Consider the following 15553-nt stretch of genomic DNA (forward strand, 5'->3'; position numbering starts at 1 on the left):
GGTTTTGACCCGTCCGCATTTATGTGGTTTGGGAAAAAGTCAACCCGCAACCGCCCGCAGTGCGGTTTACGGTTTGTGCGGATAGGGTTTGTAGATGTGCGGGCGGTTGCAGGCAGTTTGCGGTTTACACTTTTTTCTTTAAAAATTAATTTTTAAGTTTTTTTTTCCCATCAAATTTAGGCATTAGATTCATTTCATATATTTGTGATCATTTAACAACAATTTTCTGATGAGTTTACAAATAAAAATTGAATATCACTAGCATTTTTGCCATGAAAAAAATGTATATCAATGCATTAAAAGTTGTACTCAATTAGAATTGCCAGTTCAGTAATCAATAATCAAACTAGAAGCTTCATCGACCACCAGAAGAAAAATTTTATTAGGAAAAAGTGAATGAGTCATCAATGAAAATCATATTAGAAACCAAGTTTAGAACTTGATAATTCTACGACATTAAGACAGTTGAGAAATACTTAAAAATAAGGATCCTAGTGTCATAAAGAACATAATGATGCTCCTGTTAAAGTTACAAAGTTGGTATATAAAAAAAAAAAATAATAATAATAATTAAAGCGCGGGCAGTTTTGCGGGTTGCGGGTTTAACCTGTGAGCCGCCCGCAACCCGCAAATTTGTCATATTTCAAACCGCATCCGCTGCATTATGTTTGCGAAACCGCCGATTTATATGCGGGTTGGGCGGTTTGAGCGGTTCGGATAAACCGTTGCCCACCCTAACAACCCCGATCCCTGATTAGCGTTAATCTATCATTAATTATGCTTGATTAGTAATTAAGAAGAAATTCTAAATTAAATTGCCTTATTTGTGTTTATATCTGTTCAGCGTAGAAAGATCCGTTCATGTTTTAGTTTCGGTTTGTGAATTGAAGGCCTTATCAGCATCCGACTCAGAAATTGACTTGATTTACGTGTTAATTAGAATTTTTAGAATTTTATGATAGGTTCAATTGAAATTCGAATTGGAACGATTAAATTAGATTAACTAAATGCCCATTTATTTGGCCTTAATTAATTACACTTTCACTCAAGCCCACAAAAGGCTTATACACCTCACTTGAGCCTCTTTTTCATATCAACTTTGAGCCTCCAAGAGATACAAACGTGAGGGGGATGAGAGAGAGAAGAAATTGAACTCAACCAAGGAGTTACTAGAAAAGGGAAAGGAACCTTGGAGATTTGATCATCTAGCTCAAGAATTTAGCACCTAAGAGTCAATTAAGCATCTAAGGTAAGAAGCCAAGTCTCTAGTCTTGAAATTGAGTTAATTCATACATGAATTCAAGTAGATTGAACTAAGAGATATAAGAATCAAACTTAAGAAGTAGATAGAAAGATCAATTCATACATGCATGTACATTCTAATGCATTGAGAGCATGTTACTAGGAAATTCCCTCATCTATGTTTGAAATTCATCTTAATTTAGGGAAATCATCAAGTTTCAAGTTATTTTGTAGCATTTGATTATGTTTTGAGAAGTTCAAGCTTAAGAAAAATTCATGCATATTATGTTCATGAAAGATTCATAAAGTTTAAGTTGAATTTTTGAACAATTGGTATGCTTTTGGGTCTTGATTTCATGAAATGATCTTCAAAACATGATATTTTGTAAGTTTCTAAGTGTTTTCCAGAATTTGGCCCAAGAGGATAAGTTTTGAAGTGTTTAGTTAGAGGTTGAAGCTTGGAGATCAAATCTGGAAATTCCAGAATTTGAATCCATCCTCGAGCGTAGGAGTTCACGCTCGAGCGAGCACTCTGAGTGCGTACACTTTCGCTCGAGTGACCAGAAGCTCGCTCGAGCATAAAACGCATGTACCCAGAAGTTCATATGTTTTGCAGCACGCTTGAGCGACAGATGTCATGCTCGAGCGAGGGTCTGAGTCTCACGCTCGAGCGTGGATCGAGCTTCCATCGAGCGTGAAAAACTAGCAACCAGTACTTTTGCCAAGTTTACAGTACGCTCGAGCGAGGGAATTCACGCTCGAGCGAACCTTCACAATTTGCATATCAGCTCGAGCGAGGAAAGTCACGCTCGAGCGTGGACTCTGTTTTCAACAAACTTTGGATAATGTTTTCTAATGCAATTTTTGCATTCTTATTCCATCCTATGCATTCCTAGGTCATGATTAAGACACCATAATAAGGATAAGGGTAGAAACACACTAAGAACAAATGAAGTAAGTTATATACAATTCGAACGTGTGTTTCAGGTGTGTGTTTGTTATGTGTTAATGTAGGTCATGTGTCGTAGATCGTTAATTAGCCTGCTCTGTTTGTCTGTACCTGAAGCCAACTGTGAGTAATAACTTAGTAAAACTATGTTCAACTTTATTTATTTTCTATATGATGAAATAAGATCTGTTTTCTAAAATGTTATGTTCTGTACAATGAATGATTGTCCAATTTCTGACAATGTATTCGTGGCATCCTTAGCATCATGTGATGTCTGTTAGCTGTTACCCGGTATTGGAGGTTCCATTATGGAACTTATTATGTCTGTTATCTGTTATCCGTACCGGAGGCTCCATCATGGAGCTCAGCATGTATATTCTCTGTTATCCGGATCCGGAGGTTCCTTTATGGAACTGGTTATTCATAACTGCTACACGATCTGCATCTGTTCTGTTTCCGCTCTGTTAGCGCTAATCGATGTACCACGTATGATTAAGCATGAATTATGATTTCTATATCTGATCTGAACAAGAGTATGAATATGAATCTGAATTATGATTTCCGAATCTGTATGAACTTCATTAATTAAAGCCTCTTTACTCCGTTATTATTCATTGGGCTTCCGCTCACTAGTTTATATTATGTTATGTAGGTGAGCAGGCGCGTGACCAGGCCTAGAGTTGACGGCCTACGTTTCAGTTTTTGTCAGCCAACCTTTGTGCCTCCCGAGGAGGTTCTGGATGAAGTCAAGTTTTTATGGCTGTTTTTGTAACTATATTAGACTTGGTATATTTTGTTAAGTCTTGGGCATGAAATCTGACATTATACTCCTAGGAGTGATATGTAAATATTGTATCTTTTGATATCACTCGTAAGTCTATAGAAGTTTTAAATTATACGTCTTATGTATGTCTCTACAGCTCAATGGACCACTCATATTTTGTATATTTGCTTCCGCAGCCCCTAAATATATGTTAATCTGTCAAGAGGTCTCTGGTAATCCAAAGATTACTGGCCGGCTACGATGCTAAACCCATAGGGGCGGGTTTGGGTCGTGACAGTATTACTGAATGTATATATTTAATTTAAGCAATTTTGCTTTTGCAATTAACAGAATTATACATTGTTTAGTGTTTTATTCTCATAAGATGTTTGTTTTTTATAACTATATTTATTTTCCTACCTATTTCTAAAGGTATTAAAGTATCTTACGATACATGATATGGCACACAATTTAGAAAAATTAAAAAATGGTACACAATTTATATCTTGAGTTGACAACAATGCTTATACTTGTGAGTCTGGATCGTCTGCCATGGTTGTCTGCGGCGCTTCATTTTGGACCATTTTCCCCTCTCTTCCTCTTTAGCTTTCAGTCTCTCTTTCTCTTCATTATTTTCAAAACACCACAGAATAGAGAAGTTGTTCAGGATGTTTGAAAATATCACAGAATAGAGAAGCTGTTCAGGATGTTTGATCAGGATGGAAAGAGGTTCATCACGACGATAGAGTTGACAAGAATGATTAGAGAAGCCGATAAACTTGGTCATCTTCCTCCGATCTGCTCCAATGGTCTCAGATCTGTTCTGATCTGCATCGCCGTAAAGAGATTGGCCTCTGACAATGAATCTTCTTGAAACATCTTTATAGAGCACCAAAGATCCTTTGCCCAAAATAAATAAGTAAATCAAGTGGGCTTGATTCATGAAGTGTGATCTGTGGTTTTTTTTTTTGGAACACGCAAAGTGGGCTTGATTCATGATTTTTTTTTTTTTTTGGCAACACACAGTGGATTTGATTCATGATTTTTTTTTTTTTTAGAACACACAATTGGTTTGATTCAGGAAATTTGATTCATGAAGTTTTTTTTTTTGGTGTTGGAACACACAGTGGGTTTGATTCATGAAGTTTTTTTTTTTTTTGGAACACATGGTTGGTAATTCAGGAAATTGTTTTCAAATGTTGTATCAAATATATATTCTTGCAAATATTGTATCAAATAGTTCTGCAAATGACTTCTTGTAAAATAAATCTTACATATAAATATATAATATATATATATATATATATTTTGATTGATCACTTCTTTTGGTCTGAATCTCTCAAATTTGTGTTCGAAGTGGTTTGATTTGTACTGATATGAGTTTGATTGGCCTAAGTTTGGTTTGGATCTGATATTGAATCGCTCTAGCAGTATTCGTATCTGCAATTTTGGTATTTCTTTTGAATGAAATCCAGATCTGGTTTAACATTACAATGCTAGTGCTTGTGTGTGTGTGTGTGTGTGTGTGTGAGAGAGAGAGAGAGAGAGAGAGAGCGAGAGATGGATAACATAGGAAGAGGTGTAGATAATTTTGCAAATTTTGGTGATGATGCTGAGTTGAATCCATTCTCTCATCATCCATCTTCGTCTCTGTGTGTTTGGATTCTATCGGACATTTGAGAGACGAGAGAAGAAAAAGAGGCTTAAAAGCAAAAGAAGAAGAAGGGAAAAAAAAAAAGTTGGTCCAAAACAACGTTGCTTTGGACATCCACAGGAAGCGTCGCAGACAACCACGGCAGACGATCCGGACTCTTATACTTGTAGCAATATTAGTCATGTTTTCAAAATTGTGACAGCATAAATTATATATAATAATATGCATGGCATTCTTATGTTCATGTAAATTTATGTTATGAATTTTTGTACACAACAATGATAGAGAGTTCTAAGTTTTGAACTCTAATATTGTGTTTGATTAGGGGATTTGAAAAGAAATTTAAAAAGAAAAATAGAAAAGGTAGGTGAAATGTGAATAATATACACTTACATTTCACCTAATTTCATATACTTTTTCTCTTTCTCTTTCTAAATCGCTCTCCAAATCTCTAACCAAACACAGTATAAAGAAAGTTCTAATGATATGATAATGATATGATAAGAGTAAAAAAAAAAAACACACTAAAACATCTCATCAATAGAATGAAACTCACTCTTAAAACTCTTTTAAATTTCATATTTTAAAGCTCCAACACATTTTTGTTTTTGGAAATCCAGACTGCTAATCAAACTGAACAAGGGATCGAGTAAAAAATCACTGATTTGACAGTTAGGTCAACTGAAGTTAAACCACGTCGGGTCAATTAGTTGAACCAGTAATCTAGTCTGATTTTAAAAACATTGCTTTGGATAGTGTGGCCTAGGAAGACAAAGAAGCGAGTCATTTTTTGGGCTTTTAGGCTTTGGACCTTTCATAGTAATATCCAGGAAGTTTGTTGATGGGTTATCAGTTGCCAGTATAAAGGAATTTCTTTGACTGGGCAACTGCTAAATATATCGGCCCACTCCATTGATGGACTTAGCCCATTGGCAAAAGGTCTAAACTTTTCCAAATTCAATTGGAACTTAGTGATTCTATTTACACCAAAAATATTATTTAATATGTCTAATTTCTCAATATTTTCTATTAAATTATTTAAAATTATAATTTATTCTCACTACACTTTATCCCTTTTCACAAATTACCTTTCAAGATAAAATAATAATATATTATACACCCAAATAACAAACAAATCAAAAATCCTAAATTACACCATTTAAAAACTCTTAAACAATATCTTCCATGTTTAATGATGCTGATTGTGGGCAAGTTGCTGAGCTTCAGTAGAAGAGAGTGATGGATGATATATCTAACAAGGGGAAGTTAAAGAATTATTTAGCAGTCTGTGATGTATCATGGTATGGAAGGCATTCCAATGGAGGTCTCTGTTGCTCTTGGTGTGTTGGTTTTAGAACCAAGTGAAGAGCCATGGAAAGGGAAACTCATTACTTTAGCAAAAACCCAAAGCTTCAGATGGTCGAAGGAGACGATTTGATATCGAAGATTTGAGTTTGTAAGGCGTTTAGAATTGGGGATGAAAGCTAATTTTCAGGTGGTGTTAGATTTGATATTGCAAGTGGTTGTAAATAGAAATTTGAGTGAAGAACAGATGATCAAGAGAGTGTTTGTGTACAGCGACACGGAATTCGATTACGCTTCGTTTCATAAAGCGTTGAATACGCACATAATTAAGCAATGGATTGCTTAAAAAAATTATTATTATTCTCATTTATTGTTTGATTTTATTTAAAATTTATTCTATTTGTAAATAAAAATACAATAAAAAATAATGATATTGATGATAATGGTGAGAAAGAAGATGAAGAAAAAATAATAACTTTAGAAAAAAGATGAAGAGACTTGAATATGAAAAATATATATAAGTAATTAGCGTGTATCATGAGAAAAAAAATATTTCTATTTTAGGATTTAATGTGTATTGTGCTTATTAGTAAATTTATAGGGTAAATTACAAATATACTTCCTGAGATTTGATTAAAATATGAATTGCCCCCTGTGATTTTGAAAATTACATTCCACCCTCTGAGGTTTCTAATTTCATAACAAATCGCCAATTTTATTAATAAATTATCAAGTCAATTAACAATTTTTAATGATGTTAAAAATATGTTTCAATTAATAATTTAGGTAATTTTATTATTGTACATGAGGGCAATTATGAATTTCATTTTTTAGTTAATTCTGTTAAATAAAAAATTCTAATAAGAGAGAATTTGTAATTTTTCAAACCACAAGAAGCAATCTATATTTTAAGCAAACCTCAAGAGGTGTATTTGTAATTTATCCAAAATTTACATTAAGATATAATAGGAAGTAAAATTTCAAAATTTTAATTAAGCATATTGAGTTAATATTTGGATACAAATTGAATCACCCATTGGAACTTGATTTTGGGGGCTTAGGGCCCGTTTGCTTAGGGTGATAAATTATGGGATTAGATTAGAATAGGTGTGAAATCCACTATAATGGTGTTTGTTTGCAAAATAGGGCTGGGCTTCATAGTCCTCCATACGAGATGGTATCGGAAAAATAATCCCTTGGGAAATAATATACTTATAAAATATAATTCTTAATATTAAAATATGTCAAAAACATCAAAGATATTTATGGAACTTCAAATAGTTAATTTCATCATAGAAGGACAAAACAAATATGAATTCTTCCTAGTCTAGTGGTCATCAAACAAATATAATTTTTCTTAATCCCCTCATTAACACCTTTCACATTAACAATTTTTTCACTAATAAACCCACCCCCACCTAACTCTAAAAACAAACAGCCCTTAATCAATTGAGAGAAAATAGGTCCAAAATATATACCTTATAGGAATCTCTTATTTATTTATTTATTTATAAAAAAATAACAAATAGCTAGCCCAAATAATTCAATAATTTTGTTCTTTTCCGACCATTTTTTTTTTTTTGGACTAAATCCAAACTTGTTAATTGCCTATAAAGGTTTTGTTTTAGAGAAATTGTTGGATTTATTAATATTTTTTAAAAGTGAAAATGAACACTTAAACCTCATACAAACTTGGAAAAATTGTTGGAGTTAGCAGGATTTTATTGAAAGTGAAAATGAACACTTTAGATTTCAAAAATGAGCCAGCACCAAGATTTGAATCCCATGATTTTGTTATATATATATATATATATATAAAACCATCCCTGATTAACTGTCTCATCCCATGGCCATGAGAAAATAACTTGGATTTTTGTTAAGAAAAAATAAATAGAATGAAATATCATACTACGACATTGGACTTAAAAAAAGAAAGAGGAATATGCAAATATGCAAGAACAACGTCTTAGAATCTACAAAGGTGTATGTGTGTAAATTAAATGTATAAATTAAATAAATAATAAAATAAAATAATTCAAAAAATAATTATATAAAGTTTTTTCCAAATTAAATGCATATAGAAAATAATGTTGAGAATTGTGTTAGATACAATCTCCTTAAAGTAGATTTCGCCCTTGTTCCGATGCTTCGAGATATAACCGACGTCTACTTCCCAGGATGCAACGACTAACACTTGATTTTATAGCACTATAAAATCAAGTCTGGCGAACCAAACAATGCTGTAACTCTTTCTCTTTCTTTCCCTAAAAATAAATGCAAAAACAGATGCATGACCAACAGAGGACGAACAAAAGAAGAAGAAGAAGAAAGGGAAGAAGTCTAAAAATTTTCGGATTGAAAATGAATTGCTAGAGCAGACTTTATATAGGCAGATTGGTGGTTGAACAGGCACCAACATATTTGAATTTGTTTGGAACAGATTCAATTTTGAATTCAACAGATCTGAACCTGTGTTGAACCCTTTGAACTGTTTGGGTGGGTTAAACCTGTTAGGGTGAAAAAAAAAATCTGGACTAATTTATTTTGAATTTTGAAACCAAAATTAAAAATAAAATATAAAATATAAAAGTTTTTTGCCCAAAAAGATAAGTATTGGGCCGGATAAGCCTAACCCAACCTCACACCACGCACCCGCGCCCAAGCCCAAGCCTAGCCCGAATGGCAACGGCGGCCGCGCGCAGGGTTTTAATTTTGGGTCCAATGGGTCTAGCCCACTTCACCCATAACCTCACCCTTCCACAAACTTGAGTACCCCTTGGGGCTGATCCCAAGTATCTCAAGCTAAGGTATATAAACCTATTCAAAACCTAAGCCTTTCCAATGTGCGATAAGCATATTTCACAAATGTGTAGGAAACCCACCAAAACTAGTTCCACGAACCCAAAAACGTGCATTGAATTCACATTCATCCGGAAATGGTTTTTAGCAACCAAATACACGAATTTATTCACTACGCAACATTAAACATGAACCCAAGTAGAAACGTTAAAAAAAATGCTTGGGTCCCACCTTAATTAATGCTCAAAGTTAGTAAAAAATAAGGTAATACAAAAGCCATTTTCCAACACAACGTTGAAAGATAGTCAAAACACTGATTCATTGGTGTATGCTGGAATGAATAAGATGGTGGCGTCCTCCCCCACGAGGGCTTGGGCTGGAATGCTTTGTAGCACTGAGAGGTGACCCGTTAGAGAAACCCTTCATCATTTCTCTAACAAACATAGTCGAGTCATGAACTCTCACCGTTCGGCCCTGATCATCTGCCCCAACCAAAATGAAACTTAAAATGAAAAGACTACAACAAAATACACATTTGGTGATCAAATTTGACAACCAAAACAATCTAGTCACCAAAAATATACATTTTGGTGACTTAATTTTTTTTTTGTCGCCAAAGGTTTACGATTTAGCTACCATTTTATTTTTGTCGAGATATATTGCTTTTTGGTGACGAAAAAAAAAATTGTCACTAAATATATAGTAATAGGGGACTAAAAAAAAAATTAGTCCCCAAAAGTCTATTTTTCACTACTAATTCTAGGTTTAGTCGTCGTATACAGTTATTTGCTAACAAAATGGTATTTTAGTCGCCAAATAATATGGACATTTTTACACCTTTTGGTGACTAAACAATTTAGTCACCATATATTCAATTTTTGCTGATGAAAAAAAAAATAGTAGCCAAATGATACTTTTGGCTACCAATATATTAGTCGCTATTACTCAATCTTTGGCTGCAAAAATAGTTAATCGTTATTTATTATTATTTGGCTACAAAAAAAATCTTTTAGTCGCTAAAGGTTAAATATATTTGTTTTAAAGAGTTTTAAATTATTTTTGGTGCTTGATACATATACACTCTCTTCTGTCTCACACACACACACGATATACACTGTTTTGTCTCACACTTTTCGCTCTCTGTTGACACTACCAAACCTCACCCCCGCTCACCACTAATGTTCACCACTGTCGCTGGCCACCGGCGCTCGCCATCGTCGCACATTGCCACCGCTACCTGCAAATCACCATCGCTACGTAATCACAGGTATTTCTCTCTCTCTCTCTCTCTCTCTTTCTCTCTCTTGGGCTCTCTCCCTCTCTGTCGCTCTCAGCCTCTCCCCTCTCTGTTGATCTCACTCTCTCTCTCTCTCTCTCTCTCTCTTCTTTCCTTTATTTTCCCATTTGTCACACTTGCTCTAGGGTTTTATATGATTTTTTTCGTTTAATTGTGTGTTAATTTGTTAACCCAAAATCCCAAATTTTGTGTTCATTTTGTGTTGATTTATCACACTCGCTGGACGATTTTGTGTTGATTTCTCACACTTGCTATAGGGTTTGATTTCTATACATAAATCCCAAATTCAAGCTCTTAGGACACGACTAGGGGTATTCTAATACTAAACTATTTACTAAAAGAAATTAACTTGTACAGAATGTATTGTCCACTTTTAATCAAGATCGTAGATATCTGAAGCAAATGTGGGAAACCCTTACTGGATTGCAAACATGAATAGACAAGTTACATAACCTGATTGTAAATACGAGACCAAGAAAGCCGCGTCGAATTGAAAAAAACAAAGAGTTGTAGCAGTAGTTCAAAAAGAAAGAGTCACAGACAGAGATCGATCTCTGTGGTAAAGAAAGAGTCCCCTCAAAAGCCTTAGGTTTGGGTTTAGGGTGATTTCAGCGAACAATATCAAAACTTAAAATCCAAAACGTTATCATGTTCTGGTGGGTTGGACTGAAATTGGCTTAAGATTAATATACTTCACTCATGGTGAACTGAATATTTTTCCTATAACTGATCTTTTATGCGAGCATGACAACATAAATACTAATGAATGAATTGTATTTCATCCTGATAGCCAATCCACTGAAATGCAGACCAATCTCACACTTAGCTTTTCTAAGTGCGATTTTTGGCTTCTTGTGCATCAAAATTGATTCACACATGTTAGTATACAAAATTAGTTTGGTGATTAAATGTGGGTAGACGACAAAGTTATCTCTAATCTTAGGGTGAATAGAAACTTGATGACTCGATAAGTAGCATTGATCTTTCATTTTCTTTTTTATTTACAAAATAAGAGTCCTTCCTACCTATAATACACTCAATTTAAAAAAGGAAAAAAACAAAATTAACAAAAACAAGTAAGTGCTAATACTAATTTACATTGGCAACTCTAATTTAATTATGTTGTGACAAAAAAAAAGTAAGTGTTGAGACTAATTTACATTGACACCTTTATGATATAAGATTTATTTAGTACTCATATATTCATTTTAGTATGATGTTGATTCTAAGTTCAGTAAAAGGATTGGGCCTACAGTTCCCAAAAAGCTTATAAAAGAAAAAGGAATAGGAGAATCTTGCATACTGTGGATTTTCCATTATTCTATGTGTTTTCCATTCCCATGTTCATCTTTGCTTAGTTTGTAGGGTTCGAAAGATGGACAATAGTTGGATGATGATAAAAGATAGGTTGAAAAGTAAAGAGTATCAACAATGTATTCAGTCATTTATTGAGTTTGTTACGAAGAATTTAGGCCCACATGATGAAATTCGTTGTCCGTGTGTCAATTGCTTGAATGACACAAAATTGAATTGACAAGGTGTATGGTTGCACTTGGTTCGAAAAGGAATCGCGTGTTCTTACCGAACTTGGATGCAACCAAGAGAGTCGCAACAAATACAATTGGATCATCTGAACGACGTGGTTTCACGGCTCACATCCCTCTTGTAAGGTTCAAATGGTTAGCCTAGTATTCGGTAAGCAGAATCTTTAAATTGTAATTAAATGGGAATATGCTAGAAACTGTGTGCTATACTTTGCAAAAGAGAACTTTATGTAGCTGTTTAGCTGTAATAATATGCTAGAAACTCAATTAAAGGATAGAGTTTGATTTGATATAGGGTTTTGTTCTTTGAATGAGAAAATTTTTCAGTGGGCACTTATCAATCAAGAATCCTAGGGCTCGTCTAAGAGAGGATCCAACATTTTGGATACCAGATGACTACATTTCTTTTGTTGGCCTGCTTGCGGATCCACGCTATTGTGGTATATCATATCTTGAGTAGAAAGAAGTCCGCGCCCGTCTAAGAATCCTAGGGCCATTTGTATTGAATATTAGAGAGACTAAATGCTACTTAGATCCATATCTTTTTTAATTATGTCAGTGAGGCACAAAGATCTGCTCATTCTGTTTCATGGTAGGGTAGACAGGCTGTGCTTTTGTTTAATTATTTTCACTTCTAGCATTAAAATTTTGGTTCATAAGTTTTCTTGACCTTTACTTCAATTTATCCGTTTATGTGCAATATGTTATGCCCTCAGGAAGATTTCCAATTTTATCAAATCTACAACAACAACAATCATGTTCATTTTTGTATTTGAGTTTTGTTGCATAATTTGCTTACATTTTCTTGTTGGGATTTATGCATATGTAGAAGGATATACTATCTACTATAACAAATTGCAATCATGAATCAACGTGCTTTATTGAGTTGACCTGTTCTTCTTAGAACACACAGTAGCAGAGGACTTCATCTCTCCCAATATTCCCTTTGTGGTTATGGGTTGAGAAATGTACAGGATACTTGTGAACGGATCTACCTCAATTACTTAATTTGTTTCTATAAGTTCATTGATCATCATAAACAATCAAAAGTTGGAGTTGAATTTTCAAGTAGACTTGTAAGTTTCATGTTGATTACTCAAAATTTTGGTTGTGCAACACCAGGCTCAAATTGACAATTGAAATAGGATTTGGCTATAGAACTGGTGACCTTGGAAAGTTTGATATAGCATATTTTGCTTTCATATGGTGTTTAACTTGTATAAATTGTAGAAAGCTGCTTAGTCTAACCAACCATTTGTTGACAAAAATTTTGGGGAGTTAAAGGGCTGCAAAACCAACGTACAAACTCACATTTTGAGGTGAATTCAACTCATATTTGTATCTAGTTGCCAATGAACAATGTTTTTAGAAACTAACTGAACCTAGGGAAAAATGTAGAACCCACCGGATTTCGAAGCATAAAATATTTATCCGTTTGTGAATTTTGGCATGACTAAACTAACTGTTACATTATATTTCAGAATCTACGGAATTGATTAGGTTGTCAGTGATTTTTTAAAAATATTTGGAATTGATTTGGTTGTCAGGTTTTTACGTTATTTAAAATTTTTGTTATCATATTCTTGTAGTATTGCTGTTTACTTTTTGATTAGTTACATTGTGTATCATTGTGTTGGGCTGTTGGTGTCTGCCAATGTTTGTTAATTTTATGAACTTATTGTTTGAATAGGTTTTGATGCATAATATTAGGAGACTTAGCAGCAAAAGACCTGGTATCGGGATACTCTAAAGGCCTTCATTCTGACATGGAAAAGGTAAGGAATCGATTTCTATGAAATATTCACTTTCCTCAAATTGATTAGGAATACTCACTGGCATGTAATTAGCACACGTACGTTGGGAGTTAGAGTCGAAAATGCCTTAAACTTAGTCGAAAAAGGCCGTTCGAGGGGTGAAAATACAAAACAGTCCCCAAACCACTCTATGAATGCCACAGACAGCTACTTCATGGAAAATAGGACCTGTGGGGATAGATGGGATGTAATTAGCACACATAGGTTAGGAGTTGGAGTAGAAAATGCCTTAAACTTAGTCGAAAAAATGTGTTTCTGGGGTGAAAATGTAAAATAGCCCCCGAACTACTCTATGGATGTCACAGACAGCTTCCTTGTGACAAACAGGACCTGTGCGGATAGATGACATGTAAGTAGCACATTTAGGTTGGGAGTTAGAGTCAAAAATGCCTTAAACTTAGTCGAAAAAAGGTGTTTGGGGGGCGAAAATGTAAAACAGCCCCCGAACCACTATGTGGATGTCACAGGCAGCTTCCTCATGACAAATAGGACTTGTGGAGCTATTTATGTGTTGGGGCTATGTTATTGGAGTTAATCAATCAATATGCAAACATCTATGACACTGATTGAACTTGGAAGATAGGCAAATTGATGAAAAAATGATGAAACATAGCTCTACCAAGATGGCAACCCTAGGTGCTCTGTTTGGTTATCAAGATAAAAATAAAGTGAAATTAAGTTGTTATATAAATTTTCAAACATTTTTTAGTTTGTCTTGCTTGCAACCTATAAATGCCCATGAATAAATGAATGAATAACACGTATGGATCTCTACAAACATATATACGAGTTATGTTATTCTTTCATGAATGCAGCTCAGATTCTCCATAGACAGTGTGACATTATCTTGAAATGGTATATGGAAGTAATGGGTGTATTTTTATTTTGTAGATGACTTTTGGCATGGAGTTGTTGATATTTCATTTTTGTGTATGGAGGACAATTTACACTATTGTATGCTCCTGCTTTTTTTTTTGTCATCCTCTACTTTTGTGTAGATTTGTATTAATTGTACAGAATACTTTTGGCGGGGTACATAATACTTTTGCCATCGAACAAATAATTATTGCCGTGATATATAGATTACCTTTTGTTGTGTATAGATTACCATGGTAATTTGTATCATGCCAAATGACCATTTGGCATAATAGTAAATATATTTTCGTGTACGAAGGACAAAACTTTCATATGATTACCCATTTTGTATGGAATTATTATTTTGAATTAGTATATATTTGATTTGTAAGGAATTTGACATTTAAAGTTATTAATTTTTGGATGATTAGATGTGAAATGGATGTAGATTGTTGAATGAGTGATAATATATGTATTGTTTTGTTTGTATTCCTCGTACAAGTTGCATGGAATATATACAGGTTGTTGGTGCGGAAAAATTAATTGAAAAAAAAAACATAAAGTGATGTTTTTAGCGGCTAAACAATTAGTAGCCAAAAATAAAGTAAATATTTTTAGCGACTAAATAGTTACAAAAACACTTTTGGTGACTAAACTATTAGTAGCCAAAGCAGAAAATGTTATACTTTGGACGACTAAAATTTTAGTAACCAAACAATTTAAGTTTTGGCGACACAAAATATTAGTCACTGAAAAAAGCTTTTGGCGACTAAACTATTAGTAGCCAAAAGAGAAAATATTATACCTTAGGCTACTAAAATATTAGTAGCTAAACAATTTAAGTTTTGACGACAAAAAATATTAGTCGCTGAAAATGTCATGTTAAATTTAATTGAAATCTTTTGGTGACAAAACTATAGTCGCCAATTGTGTGCTTTTAGTGACTAAACCTTTTTTGGTCGCCAATTACTTTCCCTGACAATCTTTCAATAACTAAGCTGGCAACCAAAAAAAATTAGTTGGCAAAAAGTTTTGGCGACCAAAATTTAACTTTTGGCGACTAAAGTGTCTTTTGTTGTAGTGAAATTAGAGCACAGAAGTTAGAGGAAAGCAACACAATTCTTCTTTCATATCTAACATATCTAACTTTGTAAGACTTTACGTTTAAAAGTTGCCAATTTTTCTAACTCTTTAGGCAAGCCTAGTCATAGGCTTTTTGAAAAATCTGCCTAAAAGTAAATACAAAGAGACAAAAATAAATACAAAACGACTACAATTATTTTCTCTTTGCTACAGTTTTTACAATTATATACACTGATACACACTATCTA

At 33.8% G+C, this 15553-nt stretch overlaps 1 long non-coding RNA gene across 1 annotated transcript; it reads left to right on the forward strand.

Annotated features, from left to right (window-relative positions):
* Nucleotides 1-9791: 9791 nt before the first annotated feature.
* Nucleotides 9792-14661, forward strand: LOC114295607 (uncharacterized). The gene is made up of 3 exons (XR_003640955.2): nucleotides 9792-9979; nucleotides 13244-13328; nucleotides 14259-14661. It is a non-coding gene; the product is annotated as an uncharacterized LOC114295607 (long non-coding RNA).
* The last annotated feature ends 892 nt before the right edge of the window (nucleotides 14662-15553 follow it).

The sequence above is a fragment of the Camellia sinensis genome, chromosome 2 (assembly GCF_055761805.1).
Source record: "Camellia sinensis isolate YWXY chromosome 2, ASM5576180v1, whole genome shotgun sequence".
Classification (NCBI taxonomy): domain Eukaryota; kingdom Viridiplantae; phylum Streptophyta; class Magnoliopsida; order Ericales; family Theaceae; genus Camellia; species Camellia sinensis.